The 22936-nt window shown below is 42.4% G+C and overlaps 1 protein-coding gene and 1 long non-coding RNA gene across 2 annotated transcripts in view; one reads left to right on the top strand and one right to left on the bottom strand.

The window, feature by feature from the left end:
* LOC103350015 (uncharacterized) overlaps positions 1 to 736 on the bottom strand; it is a 32698-nt gene extending 31962 nt beyond the window's left edge. Inside the window, exon 1 of the long non-coding RNA XR_007910459.2 lies at positions 540 to 736. This is a non-coding gene — a long non-coding RNA (uncharacterized lncRNA). The remainder of the gene's footprint in view (positions 1 to 539) is intronic.
* The window catches only part of PGM2L1 (phosphoglucomutase 2 like 1), a 57201-nt gene that overhangs the window by 426 nt on the left and 33839 nt on the right, over positions 1 to 22936 (top strand). The gene's annotated exons all lie outside the window — the stretch shown is intronic.

Genomic DNA, 22936 nt, shown 5'->3' with positions numbered 1-22936 from the left:
GTACCTGTCCGCGCGGCATCCGCCCCCTCCTCCCGCGTGGCCTCCAGCGCCCAGTCCGCGCTTTCCGCTGCCCACCCAGCGCCCCGCAGGCTCGCGAGCAGACGGCTCGGGCCCCCGGCTGGGGCCAGCGGAGCCGGGCGTTGCCACCCACCTATGCGGGGGCCTCCTCCCTCTGGTCGTCAGGGCTGGGCAGGACCTCTCTGCGGTCGCAGGGCACTCAGTTGCAATCTCCCTCCCTCGCCCGTCACCCTCTCCAAGTGCATTATCGCTCTTTCTCAAAAAAAAAAAAAAAAAATTAATCTTCACCATTGCAAGTTCTACCCTTCACGGAGCTGTTTCCTTTCCCCTTTTGCCTTGACTTCCTTCTCTGCAAGCCTGAAAGTGGTGTCTGGCACCGGTCTTTGGGCGCCTCTGACCGCTATCCACCGTGGCTCGGGTCGCCTGTGTTTCCACCTTCTGTCGCTAGGTAGTCTCTTGTACCACTCCCTGGTTTTCTCTGATACCATCTTTTGCTCTTGAGAGAGGCAGGGTTCTCTTACCTCTGCTTTCTCCATCCTCGCAGTTTTTTTTCTGGAAGCATCCCGTTCAAAAACACAGAATCGTGTTTTCCTCGTTTGCCATGAGACTCCTGATCCAGAATTGTTTCTGCCTTGCCCATTCCTCCTCTGCTCTCCCACCTCCTCAAGTTGTGGTGATTAAGCCTTGTCCAAGCATATGGGATGGATTTATGAAAGCCAGAATTAAAATAACAGCAGTCTCACTTGTGAGGTAGGCCCCTGGTGGCTCCAACAGAGGAAGATAATCCAAGCTTTTCTTTTGTCAAGTACATAAAATATATTTGCTAAAATAGAGAAGATGGCACCTTTGAGATTGTTAATAATACCGAATTAGGGAGTTCATGCCATGGTATGAAAATATACAAAAGAATTTCCCTAAGGATTAGCTTTTTGGAAAAGTTTTAATTTCACTTTGTTCATTCATTGATTCAGCCAAAAATACTGAGCCCGGAGTAATGTTTTAGGCGCTGCTAGGCTTGGGAAGAAGATAGAAAGGGTTCCTCCCCTCAACAAGCCTCGAGGTATATTTATATATATATATTTTTTGACAGGCAGAGTGGACAGTGAAAGAGACAGAGAAAGGTCTTCCTTTGCCGTTGGTTCACCCTCCAATGGCCACTGCAGCTGGCGCAGCTGCGCTGATCTGAAGCCAGGAGCCAGGTGCTTCTCCTGGTCTCCCATGGGGTGCAGGGCCCAAGCACTTGGGCCATCCTCCACTGCACTCCCAGGCCACAGCAGAGAGCTGGCCTGGAAGAGGGGCAACCGGGACAGAATCTGGCGCCCCAACCGGGACTAGAACCTGGTGTGCCGGCGCCGCAAGGCGGAGGATTAGCCTAGTGAGCCGCGGCGCTGGCCCAAGCCTCGAGGTATTTAGTGCTGTTTGGTCATATGCATCATGGATATTCCAATTCTTTCTCTCGAGTCTAAACCAGTGCTTAAACCTTCAAGCGCTTGCAGATCACTGGGGATCTTAAAATGGAGATTCTGGTTCAGGAGACTAAGGGGGGCAGAGATTCCACCTAAGGATGAGCTTCCAGGTGATATCAATGCTGCTGGTCTATGGCGCACACTTGGAGTAACCAGACTCTTCTTAGGCCTCAGTTTGGGCTGTGCTTTTCCTACTGAGTCTCCTGGCTGAATGAGTTAATATTGATTTTCATTCTATTTGAAAGGCAGAGAGACAGAGATCTTCCACCTGCTGGTTTACTACCCAGATGCCTACAACAGCCGAGGCTGGTTCAGGCCAAAGCCAGGTGCCTAGAACTCAATCTGGCTCTTCGATGTGGGTCCAGGGACCCAAGAACTTGAGCCAGCACCTGCTGCCTCCCAGGGTGCACATTAGCAGGAAGCTGGAATTAGAAGCAGAGCAGTGACTTGAACCCAAGCACTCCAGTAATGGGATGAGGGTGTCCCAAGCTATGTCTCAACCACAACATTAAATGCCCACCCTTGAGTTAATATTTATTAATTGTGCTATGCTGAGGTTGGGATAATCTATTTTTTAAACTATAAAATGCACCTCATACAAAGATAGCAATAGAATTGTTTTCATGGCAGTTAAACGGTTTTTAGGAAGTCAGTTCTTATAGGAGCTCAAGAGTGACCTGTGGGTGGGGATGGTCACGGAAGACTTTATGAGAAGATAGGATACAAATAAAAAGAATGAGAGCTGTCATTGAAAGTGGAAGAGAAATTCTTTTTTTTTTATTTGAAAGGCAGAATTACAGAAAGAGGGAGAGACAGAGATCCTCCATCCGCTGGCCCAGTCCCCAGGTGGCCGCAATGGCCAGGGCTGGGTCAAACTGAAGCCAGGAGCTTCACCTGAGTCTCCTGTGTGGGTGCAGAGGCCCAAAGACCTGGGCTATCATCTGCTGATTTCCCAGGCAGATTAGCAGACAGCTGGATCAGAAGTGGAGCAGCCTGGAATCAAACTGGTGCCCACATGGGATGCCAGTGCCACAGGCAGTGGCTTTACCCACTATGCTACAGCGCTGACCCCAAGAGAAATTCTTGAATTCTTGATTTATGTTTAAAGTGCTCTCTATGTACAAGAGACTGGCTGAAAACCTGTGGGAGAAAGAAAGAGGAAATAGATATGGAACATAGAAGAGAAGTTAAAAACTCAAATATAATGCAGGAAGCAAATTATGTGTGCATTTAGAAAAAGAAAATTTTATTAATAAAATAATTTTTAAACATTTTATTAATAAAATAATACTATTATCTTGATTCTTTTCTTAATGGGAGAAAATACTTTTAATTGGGAAACAAAGGTGTGTCTCCTTTTACAAATGGATACTAAAATTTAGAGTGCAGAAATCCTGTTGAGAGGCCATGTAGCCTTAAAACAGAGAAACTGAGTTTACCAACTGATTAATACCTATTAATCAGTTAATAGGTATTAGTTAAAAAAGGAACCCACCGAACAACTGCCATTTCCTACTCTGATGGATGCATGTAATGAGTTATAAGTTGATCTTAGAACAGTTTACTAGACGCTGTCATTACCAAAATTACTTTAGCTTTGATGGGTTGGAAAACTTTGAGAATTCTTCATAAAAAGTGTTATTTGTTCTGATCTTCTAGAATTCGTCAAATTTAGGCCTGGTAAGGAGGAGAGGAGCACTGTGACAGGCAGAGAGATAAAAACTTTAGAGAACATTTGATTCTGATATAGCTTAGGGTACTGACAGAGAAATTTGGGGAAAGATACGGGATGACCAGGTCACAGAGAGGCTTTCGTCTGTCTCTAGTAACCTTGAATAAATAGGGACGTTTCTAAATGTTGAAAAGAAGGCAACAGGACAGAGGACTGACGTATCGGGGCAGCCTGGGGTACCCCACGTAGTTCCCATGGGTGGCTTTCTGTGGAAGAGGTAGCAGTCCTTCGCTGGGACCCAGCAAGTCCATGGATCAGGGAGTCCCTGCTCCGGGCACTGTACAGACGGCAGTGCCCCGCCTTTTGTGCTCTAGGGCTAAGGCTCTCACTTCCTTCCTAGTTCTTCTTTCAGTGCATTCATGTGTTATGTCAAAGTTAACATGACAACTATGCTGTATTTCTGAGCCACTCAATTTTAACTGTTTGAAACAAAACATTATACCCAGGATATTAAACACTGACAAAGTTTGGGTGGGTAAATGAAGAGTGGGGCTGGAACAAAGGGCCTAGCCGCTGAGCCAGCTGAAGCAGCAACAGTGTTGAACTTCCTATGTTTTGACAACAATGTAGAGGCAAGTATTGGCCACTGCATGTTAAGAAATAGCATGTAGAGTACTTTGGTCTCAGAATGTAGGTCTGAGTTGAGAAAGTGGAATGCAAAGTGAAAAGCTGATAGTGGGAATAAAAGACTTCAGTTTAAGCCAAAGATTTTCAAACATCTGTATAGTTAAAAGACAGAGATCTTCCACCCACTGGTTCATGTCCTAAATGACCACAACAGCCAGGAGCCAGAAAATCTATCCAGGTCTCCAAGGTGGGTAGCAGGAGCCCAGGTACCTGAGCCGTCTTCCACTGCTTTCCCAGAGGCATTGCCAACGAGCTGGATCAGAAGTGGAGCAGCCAGAACTTGAACTGGCTCTCCAATATGCAATGCTGGCTTCGTAAGCGGCATGAAGCACCTGGATAAAGATAGTCTAGTCCAATTTCACTTTGTAGAAATTATCTGCTTGAATAGCCTGAACCAGAGCTTGGATCTCCACCTTTTAACCCAATTTTATACTAGTCTCTGTAATATTTTGTTCACATTTTTCTAATACTTCACTTAATTTCATACTTAGGCAATGAAGAATACAGAGTACATATGATTTTACTAATTTTGCAGCATGTTAACACTTATTACTTGAATTTATTTGTGTGGTGTTTCAGCCTTTGTGAGGTGTTTTCAGTTTTATTTTACATTTCTAGCAATTCTGTGAATAAAGAAACTTAGGCTCAGAAAAGGAAATGACTCGCTCGGTGATGTTCAGCTTTCAAATGGTGAACTGGGACTAGACCTTAGCTTGTCTGACTTTCCGTCTCATCTCAACGCTGTAAAAGACCTATAAACCAAGCTTTTAATAAATATTAGTGACACTATAAACCAAGTTTCCCAGAACTCATTAAAGCCATTTTATTGGCTTTTGAAAAGCTGGAATAGGTTATATTATTCTGCAGAATAAATTGCCATGGATTTTTTTTTTTAAAGAGGTGGATTTGCTGCTCAACAGTTGCTTTGGTTTCCTTGGCAACAATATTCTTCCTGTGTCCAAAAAATTTACTGTTTGGATTTTTTTTCTATATACACAAAACCAGAGAAAATCCATACTAGCTTCCCAGAAAAATGTATGGATAGCAATAATTAAGAATCAGGCTATATGAAGAACATAGGCAACATGAAGAATAAGATAAAGCAGTGGAGTCAGAAAAAGATCAATTTTGGGGCTGGTGCTGTGGCGTAGTGGGTAAAGCCGCCACCTGTAGTGCTGGCATCTCATATGGGCGCTGGTTTGAGACCCGGCTGCTCCACTTCCAATCCAGCTCTCTGCTATGGCCTGGAAAATCTGTAGAAGATGGCCCACCTTGTGGAAGACCTGGAGGAAGCTCCTGGCTCCTGGTTTCGGATCGGCCCAGCTCCAGCCGTTGCAGCCATTTGGGGAGTGAACCAGCAGATGGAAGATCTCTCTCTCTCCCTCTCTCTGCCTCTGCCTCTCTGTAACTCTGCCTTTCAAATAAATAAATATTTAGAAAAAAAAAGAAATTTGGAACAAAAAAATTTAATTTCAGACTAAATTTAGAAAGGCAGTTATTCCATCAAATAAAGATGCCTAAAGAAAAAAGATGTTATGAACAGAAAACAAGAATGAGCTCTGGGATATCAAAAAAGTGTATCTTGCCTCTGCCAAATGCAATTGAAAATATAAAAAAGTTGAGAAATAGCACAAGGAAATGGGAAATATGAGGGAAGTTGACAGGTCATAACTATACCAAGAATTCAATATAAAAAGTTCCTTGGTGAGGCCGCTGCTGTGGCTTAGTGGGTTAAGGCCCCAGTCTGCAGTGCCAACATCCCATATGGGTGCCAGTTTGAGTCCAGGGTGCTGCACTTCCCATCCAGCTCTCTGCTAGTGCACTGGGAAAGCAGTAGAGGATGGCCCAGGTTCTTGGGCCCCTGCATCAGCGTGGCAGACCCAGAGGAAGCTCCTGGCTCCTGGCTTCAGATCGGCCTAGCTCTGGCTGATGAGGGAGTGAGCCAGCAGATGGAAGACCACTCTCTGTGTCTATCTGCCTCTGTAATGCTGCCTTTCAAATAAATAAAATAAATCTTTAAAAAAAAAATCCTTGGTAACAACAATATAGTAGGTCCAAGTTGGGCTTTAAGAAGTATGTCTTGAAGGGCCAGTGCTGTGGCATAGCTGTTTAAGCCACCACTTGCTACACTGACATCCCACATTACAGTCCAGTTTGAGTCTGGACTGCTCTGCTTCTGATCCAGCTTCTAGCTAATGTGCCTGGGAAAACAGTGGAAGGTAACCTTAGCATGGCCCATGCTTTGCTATTGCATCAATTTGGGGCATGAACCAGCAGATAGTCGATCTCTTTCTGTCACTTTTTAAATAAATAAATCTTAGAAAATCTTGAAATAGAATTCAAGATCTTTGTTACTAATAATAAAAAGCTAGAAGTTGTTAGTGATGATGGTATGTTATTTCTGGTAACAGCATTAAAAAAAAAGCATATACCCATGGACAGAAGGGGAAAGGGAAATAAAGAAGTAAGAGAGCTGAATAAACAAGGGAGCGAGAGAGGGAGGGAACTGAGTGAGTCCAAAAATGAAGCAAACGGAAATGTGCATGATTTTGAACAATTAGTTGATGGAGCTTAAGGAAAAAAATCCATTTGATTTCAACACCCCCAGGTGAAACAAAGGAGGCCTAAAGAGAAGGAAATTTTATTTTCCCACTACTGGGGTCTACAGTGAACAATATTTAGATGAGCTTAACCTAGTACTTACTTTATTTTTTACTTTGAGGATTAACCAAAAACTAAAACACAAGGTAGAATTTTTTTTTAATTGTAGTAAAAAGCACCTAATATAAAAGTTAGCATTTTGCCCATTTTTAAATGTGGGGATCATGGGTGTTTTTAAGTGCATTCTCGTTGTGCCATGAATCTCCAGAACTTTTCCATCTTGCTAAGCTGAAGTTCTATGTCCATTAAACATCTCTGGATTTCTTCCTCTGCCAGTCTCTGGCATCATCCTACTTTCTGTCTCTATGAATTTGACCACTTCATGTCAGTAGAATGATACAATATTTGTCTTTTTGTGACTTATTTCTCTCAGCAAAATGTCCTCCTGGTTCATCCATGTTGTAGACAAGATTTAATTTTGATTGTAGGACAAAATGTAGATGTTATCAACATATTTAAAGTTCTGGCTTGTTGTGCCTTTTTCCCCCAAAATTTACCATTTTGAAAAAAAAATTTTTTTTTGAGAGGCAAATGGGGAGAGAAGGAGACAGACTGACAGAACTCACTCCTATCTACTGGTTTACTCCCTAGATGTCCACAATGGCCAAGGCTGAGCCAGGCTAAAGCCAGGGACCTGAAACTCAATCCAGGCCTTTCATGTGGGTGACAAAGACCCAACTATTTGTGCTGTCACCTGCTGCCTCCCAGGATGCACATTAGCAGGAGGCTAGGGCTGGGGACAGAGCTGGCACTTGGAGCTAGGCATCGTGGTACAGATGTGAGTGTCTTAAGCCATGTCTGAGCTTCCTTTCCTACCTTGCAGGTTTTTTTTTGTTTGTTTGTTTTTGTTTTTTTTTTTTTGTTTTTTTTTGACAGGCAGAGTGGACAGTGAGAGAGGAAGAGAGAAAGGTCTTCCTTTGCCGTTGGTCACCCTCCAATGGCCGCCACGGCTGGCGCGCTGCAGCCGGTGCACTGTGCTGATCGAAGCCAGGAGCCAGGTGCTTCTCCTGGTCTCCCATGGGGTGCAGGGCCCAAGCACTTGGGCCATCCTCCACTGCCTTCCCGGGCCACAGCAGAGAGCTGGCCTGGAAGAGGGGCAACCGGGACAGAATCCGGCGCCCCGACCAGGACTAGAACCTGGTGTGCCGGCGCCGCAAGGCGGAGGATTAGCCTAGTGAGCCGCGGCGCCGGCCTGCCTTACAGTTTTCAAAATAGGTTGACTGGCTACTTCTGCTTGTGATTTGGGGCCTTCTTGGCCCTATTTTTTTCTTTCATAAAATATTTTGATTTAGTTTCTATAAGTTTGTTCCAAGGCCATTAAAAATCCTATTTGCATACATCTTCGTCCTAAAATTATTTTTTCTTTTGATCTTAATTTTAAAAATCTGAAAGTGGAGACTCTAACAGGAATTTGCCATCATCTGATTCTTCCAGATTTTACCTGTGAGCTAACAAAAGAATGTAAATGTTTTATTCCATTAGCTCACATTTTCATCGTCTCTCTGTAGATAATATAAATCAGATTTCTTTTATCTGTGCTTTTGGAGAGACAGCATGGATGACTTCTTTATTTTCACCTTATTTACAGTCTACCCTGGTTTTTAAAAATATCCTCCGCCCCCCAAAAGATTGATTAGTAAATTAGTGCAGTTATTACTAAAGGAGTATTTTTCACTAATGAATTGCTGTCCGCCTTACTGCTAATTAGTGCCGAGGCTGCTGCCCTCTGGTGTTGGGAGTTAATGGAGAAAATGAACTGTGCTGGTGAAGAATAGACAGGGAAACAATGAGCAGCATAGCATTGCTAGTCCTGCCTGGGATCTTCTACACCAAGTGATGGAACGAGCTCTGTGTCCTGCCAGACAAATATGGACATGGCCATGTGTAATGCCAGAAAGAGTGACCAGACTGTAGCATTGTAAATGAGAAATACTGTGTCCTGTACAAAGGCATTTTAGCTTTCAGCTAATCAGAAACTACCTTTTTTTTTTTTTTTTTTAAAGAAAAAACCTCTTTAATGTAACTAAGTGTTCTGATTCGGAATTTTCTCATGTCATTTTCTCTCTGAAATATTTTGTTACTTATATAAGTAAAAAATAGGAAAAAAGAAAACCCTAAGTGCCCAGCAATAGGGGAGTAGGTAAATTAAATGATTAAATGGTGCACTGCAGTGAAAAGAATAGCACAAGTCTGACTCCTAAAGGTACGGACAGATACACACATATGTAAGTCTATACGTGGACTGTAAAATTTTTATTTTATTATAGTAAGAACATTTACCATGAGACTTAGCCTTAAATGTTTAAGTGCACAGTGCACTGTCGCTAGCTGTCGGTACATGGTTGTACAACAGATCTCTAGAACTTACTTGTCTGTGTAACTGAAATGTCGTGCCTGATAGCTCCAGCAGCTACCACTCTGTTCTTTGATTCTGTCAGTTTGACTAAATATCTCTTGTAAGCAGAATTATGTGAATCTGTCTCTCTGTATCAGATATACTAAGTGAAATAAGCAAGTTATAGAACATCACGTGTAAATTGATGCTGTATATAAAAAAAAAGATAAATGAAGAAAAACTGCACTTAAAAAGTATATAGATGTGTAGGTGAAGGTCTGGAAGGATGTATTACAAACGGTAAGTGGTTCACCTAAGGGAGGGGCCTGGGAATGAGGCTAATAGTCAGATGTCTGTGGCTTTATACTTTTATTTATTTTTTTAAAAAGATGTATTTATTTGAAAGAGTTACACAGAGGAGAGGCAGAGAGAGAGAGAGAGAGAGAGAGAGAGAGAGAGAGAAAGAAAATCTTCCATCTGTTGGTTTACTCTCCAAGTGGCCGCAACTGCCAGAGCCATGCCGATTGGAAGCTAGGAGCTTCTTCTCCCACGTGGGTGCAGGGGCCCAAGGAACTGGGGCCACCTTCCACTGCCCTCCCAGGCCACAGCAGAGAGCCGGATTGGAAGTGGAGCAGCCGGGTCTCGAACCAGCACCCACATGGGATGCTGGCACCTCAGGCCAGGGAGTTAACCCGCTGCACCACAGCACTGGTCCCGGCTTTATACTTTTAAACAAGGAAAATATATTAATATAATTTGTAATTCATAACTAAAATAAAAATTTAAATACAAAGACATTTGAATGATTCACACTAACTTTTGATTTTATTCATTTTATTTGAGAGAGAGAGAGACAACAACAAAGAGATATTCCATCCACTGATTCATTTCCAAATGCCCTCAACAGCTAGGGGTGAGTCAGACTAAAGCCAGGAGTCCAGAACACAAAATCTGGGTCTCTCTCACGTGGGTGGCAGGAACCCAAGTATTTGAGCCGTTTATTGCGCTTCACAGTGTGGAAGCAGGAAGCTATAATTAGAGGCAGAGTCTGGGCTCAAGCTCAGACACTTCAATATGGGATGAGGATGTTTCAAGTGGTGTCTTAACGACTGTACCAAATGCCTACCCTCTGTTAAAAATATGTTTTATTTACTTGAAAGGCAAAGAGAGAAAGAGAATTTCTACCCACTGGCTCTCTTCTCCAAATACCTTTGGCTAGGCCAAAACTAGGAACTGGAAACACAGTCTGGGTCTTCCATGTAAGTGGCAGGAACTCAAGTACTTGTGCCATCACTTGTTGTATCCCACAGCGCACATTAGCAGAAAGCTAGAATCAAAAGTAGAGCCTGAACTGAAACCCATGCTCTCCGATGGGATGCAGGTGCCCCAAGCAGCATCTTTTTTTTTTTTTTCTTATTTATTTGAAAGAATGTTAGAGTGAGAGAGAGAGAGAGAGATCTTCCATCCACTGGTCTATGGTCCAAATTTGTACTACCAAGGCTGGGCCAGGCTGAAGCCAGGAGCCAGGAAGTCCATCTGTGTCTCCCAGGTGGGTGACAGCTACACAAACACTTGAGGCATCATTGCTGCTTCCCCAGGTGCATTAGCAGGAAGCCGGGTTGGAAACAGAGCAGCTGGGATTCCAACTGGCGCCCTGATATGAGATGACAGTGTCTGAAGTGATGATTTAACCCACTGTGGCACAATGGTGCCCACCTAAGCAGATCTTAACCATTACTCCAACCATACCCGTGACACAGGCTGTTAAGTATGTTTGGAGTTCAAACTCAGGAAGACTTTATGTCAGAGGTTCTTGTAGAATTTTTTTTTTAAACTTATTTATTTTGAAAGTTAAAGGGAGTGAGGGGAGGAGGGAGGGAGGAAGGGGGGAGGGAGGGAGAGAGGGGGAGGGATCTTCTATCCTCTGGTTAACTCCCCAGGTGGCTACAATGGCCAGACCAAAGCCAGGAGCCAGGAGCTTCATTCAGGTCTCCCACATGAGTGGCAGGGGCCCATACACTTGGACCATCTTCCACTGCTTTTCCCAGGCCATTAGCAGGGAGCTGGATCAGAAGTGGAGCAGGTGAGACTTGAACTAGAGCCCATATGGGATGCTGGCATTGAAGGCTGTGGCTTTACTCTGCCAGAACACTGGCCCCAGTTCTTACAGATTTTGAGCTGGTGGTTAATGTAGGATAAGAATAGATAACAGATAGGGAGGCAGGAAATTTAAAGGGAAATAGAGTACAAAATTAAACAGAGCAGGAGATATGCAGGAAGCTTAAAGAGATTGCTTTTTTATTTTTATTTTTTATTTTTGGGGATAGGCAGAGTGGACAGTGAGAGAGAGAAAGGTCTTCCTTCTCCGTTGATTTACCCCGCAGTGGCCGCTGGGGCCGGTGCACCGCGCTGATCCGAAGCCAGGAGCCAGGTGCTTCTCCTGGTCTCCCGTGTGGGTGATTGCTTTTTTAACTTAAGTATATTTCGTGTGTGCTGTAGTACTGCGGTAGGTAAGAATAAGGGAAGGAATACTAGAGTTTGTTGAGTCATCGTGTGCCAGACATGGTACCAGATGCTTTCATATTTTGTTGAGAGTGTTTGAATCTATGTTCATCAAGGATACTGGTCTGTAGTTTTCTTTTGGTGTTTTTGTTTGGTTTAGGTATCAGCATTGCTGGCCTCATAAAGAGTTTTGCAGATTTGTATCCTTTCCAATATTTTGGAATAGTTTGATAAGTTTTAGAGTTGGTTCCTCTTTAGATGTTTTGTAGAATTCGTTTGTAAAGCCATCTGGTACTGGACTTCTTTGATGGGAGATCTTAATTATGCTTCAATAGCACTACTTGGTATTGGTCTGTTTAGGTTTCCTATTTCTTCTTGATTTAATGATGGTAGGTTATATGTGTCCAGGAATTTACCCATCTCTGAGGTTTTCCAGTTTGTTTACATGTAGTTGTTCATGGTAGTTTCTTATCATCCTTTGTATTTCTGTGGTATCAGTTGAAATGTCTGCTTTTTCGTCTCTAATTTTATTTATTTCAATTTTTTTCTCTTTACCTATGTTAGTTTTGCTGAGGTTCTAGCTTGCTTATCTTTAAAAAAAAAACCTTTTTTCATTTTGTGAATTTTTTGTGGGATTTTTGGTTTATTTATTTTTAGATTTTTCTCTGAGCCTCATTTCTTGCCTCCTGTTAATGTTGGGTGTGGTTTGTTCTTGCCATTCTACATCCTTCATATGCATCATTAGGCTATTTATTTGAAATTTATTTTTAAATGTATGCCCCTATTATCATAAACTTCCCTCTTAATTCCACATGTGCTGTATCCCACAGATTTTAATATGTTGTGTTTTCATTTGTTTCAAGAGATGTTTTGTATTTCTTTTTATCTATTGATCATTCAGGAGCATGTTATTCAATTTCCATGTATTTGTAAGTTTTCTGTAATTCTTGTTGATTTCTAGCTTTATTCTTTATGGTCTGAGAAGATGCATGTTATGATTTTAATTTTTAAAAATTTACTGAGACTTGATCTGTGCCCTAATATGTGGTCTATGCTAGAAAATATTCCATGTGCTAATGAAGAATTTGTAATTATATCTTTTGGATGAAATGTTCTATAAATGTCTATTAAGTTCATTTGCTCTGTGGTATGGTTCAAGGCTAACCAATCTGTGTTGCTTTTTCTGTCTGGACAATCTTTCCACTGAGGACAGTGGGGTGTTAAAGTCCCCCACTATTATTGTATTGGAGTCCCTTGCTAGTATTTGCTTTATATATTTGGGTATTCTTGTTTTGGGTGCAGAAATATTTATGATTTGTGTATCTTATTTCTGAATCAATCCTTTTATCAATATATAATGTCCTTCTTTGCCTCTTTTTACATTTTTTAAATTTAAAAGTATGTTTTATCAGATATGAATTAGCTATTCCAGCTCATCTTTGGTTTCCATTTGTATGGTTTATCTTTTTCTAACCCTTTATTTTCAGTCTATGTATATTTATGTATATATTTAAAAAAAAAAAAAAGACTTACATATGTATTTGAAAGGCAGAATTACAGAGAAAGAGAGAAACAGAGGGAGAAAGGTCTTCCATCCAGTGGTTCACTCCCCAGATGGCCACAACATCCAGGGCTGGGCCAGGCCAAGGCCAGGAGCTTCATCTAGGTCTCCTATGTGGGTGGCAGGGGCCCTAACACTTGGGTCATCTTCTACTGCTTTTCCCAGGCCATAGCAGGGAGCTGGATCAGTAGTGGAACAGCTGTGACACAAATGATACAGATTTCATAGGTACAGCTTTAAGGATGGCCCAAGTGCTTGGGCCCTGCACCCCATGGGAGACCAGGATAAGTACCTGGCTCCTGCCATTGGATCAGCGCGGTGCGCCGGCTGCAGCGCGCCGGCCGCGGCGGCCATTGGAGGGTGAACCAACGGCAAAGGAGGACCTTTCTCTCTATCTCTCTCTCTCACTGTCCACTCTGCCTGTCAAAAAGAAAAAGAAAAAGAAAAAAGAAAAAAGAATATAGTGGTTCTTCTCACCATACCACCCTCCCACCCCAACTCCCGTCCTACCTCCTACTCCCTCTCTCATCCCATTTGTCATTAAGATTCGTTTTTAATTAACTTTATAGACAGAAGACCAACTCTATACTAAGTAAAGATTTCAACAGTTTGAACCCACACAGACACACAAAGTATAAAGTACTGTTTGAAAGCAAGTTTTATAGTTACTTCTCATAGTACAACTCATTAAGGACAGAGAGCCTACATGGGGACTAAGTGCACAGTGACTCCTGCTGTTGATTTAATAATTGACACTCTTATTTATGACGTCAGTGATCACTGAGGCTCTTGACTGAGCTGCCGAGCATATGGAAGCCTTTTGAGTCCACAAACTGTCAGTATTTAGACAGGGCCGTAAGCGAAGTGGAAGTTCTCTCCTCCCTTCAGAGAAGAGTACATAAAAATTTACTTATTTGAAAAGCAGAGTGACAGAGGGAGAGAGTCAGAGAGAGCAAGAAATCTCCCGTTCACTGCTTCACCCTCCAAGTGGCCACAACAGCTGGGACTGGGCCAGGCCAAAATCAGGAGCTCCATTTGGGTCTCCCACATGGGTGGCAGGGGCCCAAGTATTTGGACCATCTTCCTACTTTTCCCAGGTGGTCAGCAGGTGGCTGGATTGAAAGTGGAGCAGTTGGGACATGAACTGGCACCCATATGATATACCTGTATCATAGGCAGTGGCATTACCCATAGTGCTACATTTCTCTGTTTTTGTCTGAGTTATTTCAAAGTCTGTCCTCAAGATCAGAAATCCTTTCTTCTTGATCTAGTCTATTATTGCAGCTCTCAGTTATATTTTTTTATTTCACTGAAGTTTTCAGTTCCAAAATTTCTAATTGTTTTTAGTGATTTAATGATTTTTATATCTTGAATTTCTCATTCATATCATGCATTGTTTTTCTCATTTCTTTGATTGTCTCTCCGTATTCCCTTACATCTCATTGAATTTCCTTAGGATCATTATTTTGAATTCTTTCTCAGACCTTTAATGTATTCCTGAAAATCATGATCTATTTCTGGAGAACTGTTGTATTCTTTTGAAGATGTCATGGTTCCTTGCTTCTTCATGTTTCCTGTGTCCCTGTGCTGACGTCTGTATTTGTAGCAGTTCCTTCTTCTTTATGGAGTGGCTTTCATTGGAAGCCTTCTTTTTGTTTTAGGTTGAATGTGGGCTGTCAGATGAGTAGTTGCTTTGGCTTTGGTTCTAGGTGAGCCCGGAAGTAGAACCCCTGAGTGATTTCTTGAGCTGTCTTCAGTGTTAGCAGTGTCTACGCCACAATCGTCTAGTCTGCCGCAGTTTTTGGAGGCAGTAATGAGATTTTGAAGTGGATGTGAGATTCCAAAGGGGTTTCTTCAGGCCCCAGAGAGTTGGGTGTAAATCACAGTGGAGTTTGTGATGACTCTAGGTGACTCTAGCCACATTTTCAGTTCTGTGGGATGCAGAGGAGGGCTGCCCCTTGTCCCACCAGGCAAGCCTGAGAGATGCTGGGGTTTGTGGCACCAATAGTTCTGACCCTGGAACTATGTGATGTGGATGGGATCTTCCTGGGTCGTCCTGGGTGGGTGTGGGTGATGCTTGGGCTTTTAACACCAAAAGCTTTTGTCCTAGCATGGAGGGATTTGAGGGGGACCTTGCCCTGGTACCGTGGAGCAAATCCATGCTGTGCTGGAGAAGGTGCACGGAATGCAGGTAGTCTTCCCTAGGTGCTGCAAGGTAGTTCCAGTGTCTCTGAGGAATGCAGGACTGATAATCAGTCCCAGAGATGCAGGGCAGGAAGGGAACCTTCTCTTGGCCCCATAAGAGAAACATGGGTTATGCTGATTGTGCACTAGCAACTGTGGTCCTGCAGCAATGGAATGGAGATGGAGCCTTCCCCACGCCTCACAGGACAATACAAGCGTTCCTGGGAGTCAGTATTTACAGTCCCAGAGCTGCAGGGCGCAGTGGAAACTTCTCAGGTCTCGCGTTTCATGCATAGGTTATGCTTGGGATTGTGCCCTGGCAGACATGAGTCTGAGGTAGTGGAATGCAGACAAAGTCCTCCTCAGCTTCCATGGGAAGAACTCAGGTGACTCTGGAACGCAGCTCCAACAATCCCAGACTCAGAGCTGCACGACTCAAAGGCCACCTTACATCTCACAGGTTATTCACAGGTTATGCAGGGAATTGTGCACTAGCAGGGACAGCCTTGGAGCAGACGAAGGCAGATAAGGCACTCCTTATACCCACAGCGGGAGCACAGGTGTCCCTAGGACTTACTGAACAGTCATGATCCCAGAACTACAGGATGCCACGATCCTTACCTAGATCTCATAGGTCAAGTGCCAGTTATGCTGGGGCTTGTGGACTGGCAGCCACCAGCCTAAAGCAGAGGAATAGAGTCCTCTAGGTCCCGCTGGTGGTATGATTTACGGTCCCAGAGCTACAGGACACAGAAGGAACTGCCTACAGTTACCATGGGGCATGTAAGGATGACCTTGGGGCTTCTGCCTTGGCCACCAAGCACCCTATGCAAAGAGATGCAGAAGAGGCCTATCTCAGCTCTGGTCCTCCAGGCTTGTGTATTGGCTGCAGCTTTTGCTGAGCCCCAAAAAAGCAGAGGAGAGTTTCCCTGTATCAGGCAGAGTGAGCATGGCTCCACGGCTTAAGCCCAGCAGTCCCACAATTGTGGGATGTGGAGGGGCCTGCTGTCTATCCTGTGAAGTACCCTGGCTGTGGCTCTGGGGGCTTCTGGAAACAACAGGGCTGCTTGCTGTCTCCCAAGACCACAGCAGCTCAGGTCCAGGATTTTGGGGGCAGAGGGGAGGAATGTGAGTTGTTGTTGTTGGTTTGTTTTTTTTTTTTTTGTTTTGTTTTTTTTTTTTTTTGGAACAAAGTAGTTGCTCAAACCCCAGTTGGCTTCCTATACTGAATTTAAAGCCAGTGAGAACCGTGGGAGTCTCCTCTAGTTAGGGCTGCTGGTCTGTGATGGGAGGTATGTTTGGGCGGGTTGGGGGGGGTCTGCTTACCTCTTCCTGGCAAGATGGTGTCCTTCACTGGAGAGCCTGTGTAGGAGTTGCTGTGTGCTTTGGTCCTTTCTGTCAGCTTTCGGAGCCTCTCTTATTTAGAGTTCTCCTCACTTTGCTGAAGTTTCCCTCAGTCTCCAGGAAACATGGTCCCTCCTTTGTTACGGTTCTTCTCAATGTAGAGCTTAAGTATGGGGGCCTCTCTGTTCAGCCATCTTGGATCCTCTTCTAAACAATTCCTATGGAAAAAAAAAATATCAGGGCTGGTGCTGTGGCATAGCAGGTAAAGCCTCCACCTGCAGTGCAAGCATCCCAAGTGGGCGCCGGTTCAGGTCCTGGCTGCTCTACTTCTGATCCAGCTTTCTGCAATGCCCTGGGAAAGCAGTACAAGATGGCCCAAGTCCTTGGGCCCCCGCACCCTCGTGGGAGACCTGGGAGAAACTCTTGGCTCCTGGCTTCAGATTGGCATAGCTCCCACCATTGCAACCATCTACGGAGTGAACCAGCGGATGGAAGATCTACCTCTACCTCCCTCCCTCCCTCTCTCTCTCTCTCTCTCTCTCTCTCTCTCTCTGCCTCTGCGTAACTCTGCCTTTCAAATAAATAAATAAATAAATCTTTTTAAAAAAAATCTCTTAAAATTATTTCAGTGCTGGGGACGGCGCTGTGGCACAGTGGGTTAATGCCCTGGCCTGAAGCACCATATGGGCGCCAGTTCAAGACTTGGCTGCTCCACTTCCTGTCCAGTTCTCTGCTATGGCCCGGGATAGCAGTAGAGGATGGCCCGAGTCCTTGGGCCCCTGCACCCAAGTGGGAGACCGGGAAGAGGCTCCTGGCTCCTGGCTTCAGATCGGCGCAGTCCGGCCGTTGCAGCCATCTGGGGAGTGAACCATCGGATGGAAGACCTCTCTCTCTGTCTCTCTCTCTCACTGTCCACTCTGCCTGTCAAAAATAAATAATAAATAAATGTTCATGGAAAATGAATATTATATTTCTAATGCTTATTTTTGAGTGACACTTAAGAATAATATAGCATACTAAGAATATATAGTGGTCTCCCTCAAAACATTTGCAAAATAAGGGCTTTGGTGAATTTTTTTTAAGTGTATGAATGGCAAGAATAATGCTTGGCAGGGGGGCGATGCTGTGGCATAGAGGGTAAATCTGCTTCCTGCAGTGTCTGCATCCCATATGGGCACCGGTTCAAGTCCCGGCTGCTCCACTTCTAATCCAGCTCTCTGCTGTGGCCTGGGAAAGCAGTAGAAGATGGCCCAAGTCCTTGGGCCCCTGCACCCGTGTGGGAGATCTGGAGGAAGCTCCTGGCTTCAGATAGGCGCATCTGTGGCTATTGTAGCCATTTAGGGAGTGAACCAGCAGATGGAAGACCTCTCTCTCTCTCTGCCTCTGCCTCTCTGTAACTCTGCCTTTCAAATAAATAGATCTTTAAAAAAAATAATGCTTGAGACAGGCAGGAGAGACTGATAGATGATAGAATCCAGTGTATAGTAAAAACATTAGGGTTGTCAGATTTGGTCTTATTTCACATGAGGCACACATATTAGGGAACAATCTAAAGTCCTAAAGAAAAGAGCGTGCTATGAAATGACTTACAGCGGAGGAAAGATAATTTCTCTCATAACATTTAAAGGACAGTGGCAATCCAGGGCTGGTGGAGTGGTTGTGCCGTTCTCAATATGTGACTTCCACTTTTGATCCAATGCACCAGCTTTCATATTGCTTTTCATGTTGCTGTTGATTGGATTTGGTCTATATTTATAGAAGCTATTTTGACAATTGCTTTTGATTATTAAAAATTTTTGAAAACAAATAGATTTTATTGGATAAATGATTGATTTGTCAAAGTATGTTGAACAGTTAAGTTCAACTTAGTGTATTGTTGTTAGAAAAAGGTTTTTTGGGGGCTGGTGCCATGGAGCAATAGGTTAATACTCTGCCTGTGCTGCCGACATCCCATGTGGGCGCTGGTTTGAGTCCTAGCTGCTCCTCTTCCAATCCAGCTCTGCTATGGCCTGGGGTAGCAGTGGAGGATAGCCCAGATCCTTGGGCCCTTGCACCTATGTGGGAGACCCGGGAGAGCCTGGCTTTGGATCAGCGCAGCTCCGGCCATTGTGGCCATTTGGGGAGTGAACCAGCAGAGGAAGGACCTTTCTCTCTGTCTCTTCCTCTCACTGTCTGTAACTCCACCTCTCAAATAAATAAATAAATAAAATCTTAAAAAAAATATATTTTTAAAATACTAGGCTTAAGTTTTGAGATAAAATAATGTTTTTAGCTTTATCTTTTGTACTAGTCTTGGCATATCTAGTATTGTACTTAAATAATAACAATATGTGATATATCAAAGCTTATTTTCTATTTTTGGCATAGTTAGCATCTTCATTTTTGGATATGACTTTTGATTCATTAAGCAATTCAAGAAAATCTTCCTTTATATGCTAAGTATAGACTTTTTTTTAATCTGCCCAACTTTATGCCAATTTCTACATTTAAAATTACATAAATATCCTTTAAGTAAAGAAAAAATTACTGTTTTAGCACAAATTTAATTTGTACTTAATAAGGAAGTTTCTGCTTTGGAAACACTGTCCTGCTCTAGCCGCTGGCCTTGCATCTTGAAGCTGGCTGACCCCCAGAGGTAAATGCCATCTGTGTTCTCCCTTAGGTTTTCAGATTGCAGTTTCCTATTTTAACTTCTGTTTAGAAATAAACTTGAGAATTTTGTTCTCTGTAGCTACATAAAACTGGTGTTTATCGTTTGACTCAAGTCTCTATCAGTAACATTTAAAAATGTCATTCATAGTTTTGCAATTTTAGATATATCTTAGTTACTAAAGTCAATTTTGAATATTGTTTTCCTTTAGATGTATAACAGGATTTGGATTGGGAATTGTTAATGTACTCATATATTATGTTCTTTTAGATCTGTTCTAATATTCTGAGCAATAAAATGCATGTTTTAGATTGTTTTTAAGCTATTTGGTTTAATACTAAAATAATGGAATAGATACAAATTGTATAAGACTTATAAAAATATAAGGTTTAAAAAACAAGTAGAAAAGATTTACAAGTAAATCATTTACAGGTTTCCTCATTGGGAAACCTGGTTACAAATTTTACATATTTTCATAAACCCCTATATACATAAATGATGTATTTACTGATTATGAACAGAATAGGTTCAGAAGAGCTTGGGTCAATCTAAACTGATCCTTAATAAGTGAATGCTAATATTTTCACTTGATGGCAGGCAGATTTTGGTCTAATGTGCAGTTTTCTTGCTATGAACATTTTAAAAGTTGTTTGTTAAAAGAAGCACTTCTATAAAATGCTTTTTGAATCAATTTCTTAATGTATTCTTTGATTTGTGCCTTATGGTTCTCCAATATGGGAAAAATAAAATTCCAGGAGTATCATGTAAGAAGACACTTTGTTTTCTTCATTTTGGCATGTAAAGTTACAGGAATCCATAGGATTAGAACCTAAAGAAAAATTTTTGGTATGCAGGTAAAATTTGAAAATAATTCATGGCTTTAATTCTTTTATTTAGCATACTGATTTCAAACTAAACAATTAGTTTTATTCCTGATAAAGAATAGAAAATGAAGTAGTCATTAAAATATCTTTGGACTTTTTAGTATCTCCAAAATTTTACATAATTATTAGGATTCTAAGATAGGGGCTGGTATTCTGGCGTAGCAGAATGGGCCACTGTTTGCAATGCCAGAATCTTGTATTGGAGTGCCTATTCAAGTTCCAGCTACTTTGCTTCTGATCTAGTTTCCTGCCAATGGGTCTGGGAAGGCAACAGAAGATGGCCCAAGTTCTTGGGCCCCTGCCACACACGTTGGAGTCCAGGATGGAGTTCCTAGCTCCTGGCTTCGGCGTGCTTATGAGATGCCAGTGCCGCAGGCAGAGGCTTAACCTACCATGCCACAGCGCCAGCCCCCAAAAATCATAATGATTTAAAGATTTTAGCAACAAAATACAAATGTAATTTTATCATCTGAAAATATGCAATAATCATGGCTCCATAGAAGAGTTATTAAGATATACTTTTAAAAGTTTTTAACATTAACATCTGATTAAATGTCTCAGTATTAACTAGTGGAAAAGTCTGAGTTGAAGGTAAATTTCACAGGCTTATAATCATTCAGCTCTTTTTCCCATACACATTTACTTGATCTGTCTAACACATTGTGAGTCTCTCTCCTCATTTTTTCTACCTTACAAGCTTTTAATGAGCCTGGAATTCAGCCAATTCTGGTTGTGGTGTTTGTATTAGGGAATTTATAGGTCCTACTCTAGCAGCTGTGTAGTTGAACATTAAGTAGTATACTCGGTATCTGCATGGCATATATTTGACTCATTTATTTATATAACTAATAAAAAGGAAAATTGTTTTGCTTTGTAGCTAGAGTTAGATTATTATTAGAAGCATTTTAGCCCACTGACACAATTTCTCTTATTTGTAGTGAAATGGTGCAGGTATAGTCAGACCAACCTGTGTTCAAATCCTGTCTAAATCTGCCATACTAGCTCAGTGATGCTGGGCTCCCTTTGTAAATCTTAGCTTCTTTGCCTGTGCAGTAGTAATAATAAAACTCTCAGTAAGGATATTGCAGTGAACATTCTGGTATGAATAAACCTTTCTGTTCATGTGAAGGTATTGCTGTGGACAGCAAGCCTATGGGCCAAAAGACATGTCCAATTTAAAATTTGATACTTGCTGCAAAATCACTCTTTAAAAAACCATCCTAATTTAGAATCTTGCTAACAGCATATGACAGTACCATGTATCTTTCACATATGGAAGAAAAATATATTCAATTCTGTCATTTTTATGCCTGTTTTTAAATGTTAATCCTTTCCTGGTCTCTACTTTCTCTAATCTGGTTGTTTCTTGGACATTGGAATAATACAGCAGCCAGATGGTTGTTTTTAAGACTTTTTTCTTGGTAGCTATTTGTATTTTTACGTAGGCCGTGTATCTATTAGTGTGTGCCACTTATAAAACATAAACTCCTTCAGTATAAGTTATGTATATGTTAGCATCCATCAATTTTAAGCAGGTTGAAATTTCAAAGAATCAAAATTTCCATGCCTTCTCATTAGTTTGAGTCTTCTGGTTTCTTTCATTTCCACTACTCAAGAAAGCTGTTTTGTTTAAAAAATATATTAATATGTTTTATGTCTTTGAAAATATGGATATACTATTTAGCATATTTGAAGCACTTTGGTTTACCATTTTGAATTCATTATCATAGTATAGACTGTAGAGATAGAAGATATAAATAGTCAGTCAGTACAAACCAAATCTATACTGACCTTGAAGAGAGAAATGTGTTTCGCATTGGTTTCTTTCTTTCCTTTTTTTTTTTTTTTTTTTTTTGACAGGCAGAGTTAGAGAGAAAGGTCTTCCTTTTTCCGTAGGTTCACCCCCCAAATGGCTGCCACAGCCAGTGCGCTGCGCCGATCCAAAGCCAGGAGCCAGGTGCTTCTTCCTAGTCTCCCATGCGGGTGCAGGGCCCAAGTCACATTGTTTTCTTTTTTTTTTTTTTTTTTTAATTTTTGACAGGCAGAGTGGACAGTGAGAGAGAGAGAGACAGAGAGAGAAAGGTCTTCCTTTGCCGTTGGTTCACCCTCCAATGGCCGCCGCTGCAGCCGGCGCACCGCGCTGATCCGATGGCAGGAGCCAGGATCCAGGTGCTTTTCCTGGTCTCCCATGGGGTGCAGGGCCCAAGCACCTGGGCCATCCTCCACTGCACTCCCTGGCCATAGCAGAGAGCTGGCCTGGAAGAGGGGCAACCGGGACAGAATCCGGCGCCCCGACCGGGACTAGAACCCGGTGTGCCGGCGCCGCAAGGTGGAGGATTAGCCTATTGAGCCACGGCGCCGGCTCATTGTTTTCTTAATACTTGATTCTCCTAAAAAGAAAATACTGGGAAATTCCACTTAAACTTTATTCTTGTATAGTGGCATTTCTATTTGAAACCTGCTACTCTTTTGTGAAGCCCTGTTTTAAGTCATAGATAGCCTTGAAATTTCTAAGAAGTTATAGTACATGCTAATGAGTAGAACCCCAAAATGTACCTCACAAAGCCATGTTTGGATTGAATTTTAAAAAAAGATTTATTTAAGATTTATTCAATCTCCCACGTGGTGTAAGGGCCTGAGGACTTGGGCCATCTTCTACTGCTTTCCCAGGCCATAGCAGAGAGCTGGATCGGAAGTGGAGCAGCCAGGACTAGAACTGGTGCCCATATGGATGCCGGCACTGCAGGCGGCGGCTTTACCTGCTACGCCACAGTGCCAGCACCCCCCCCCCCCCACTGAATTTTATTCTCATTTTTAACTAAGCTCACACTTGACAGTGACGCTTTATTATGTCTCAACTTGTGTTGTAAATAAATTGAATGTTTTTTTTTTTTGTAACTTTAACGTGTAGTAAGACTGATCTTAATCGATTTGAATTGTAAAGGTTAAGTAGATGGTAAGCACGTTTCACT

Source organism: Oryctolagus cuniculus, chromosome 1 (assembly GCF_964237555.1).
Source record: "Oryctolagus cuniculus chromosome 1, mOryCun1.1, whole genome shotgun sequence".
In the NCBI taxonomy this organism is placed as follows: Eukaryota; Metazoa; Chordata; class Mammalia; order Lagomorpha; family Leporidae; genus Oryctolagus; species Oryctolagus cuniculus.
The sequence above is the reverse complement of the archived record's forward strand: the minus strand, read 5'-3'. Positions and strand labels throughout refer to the sequence as shown.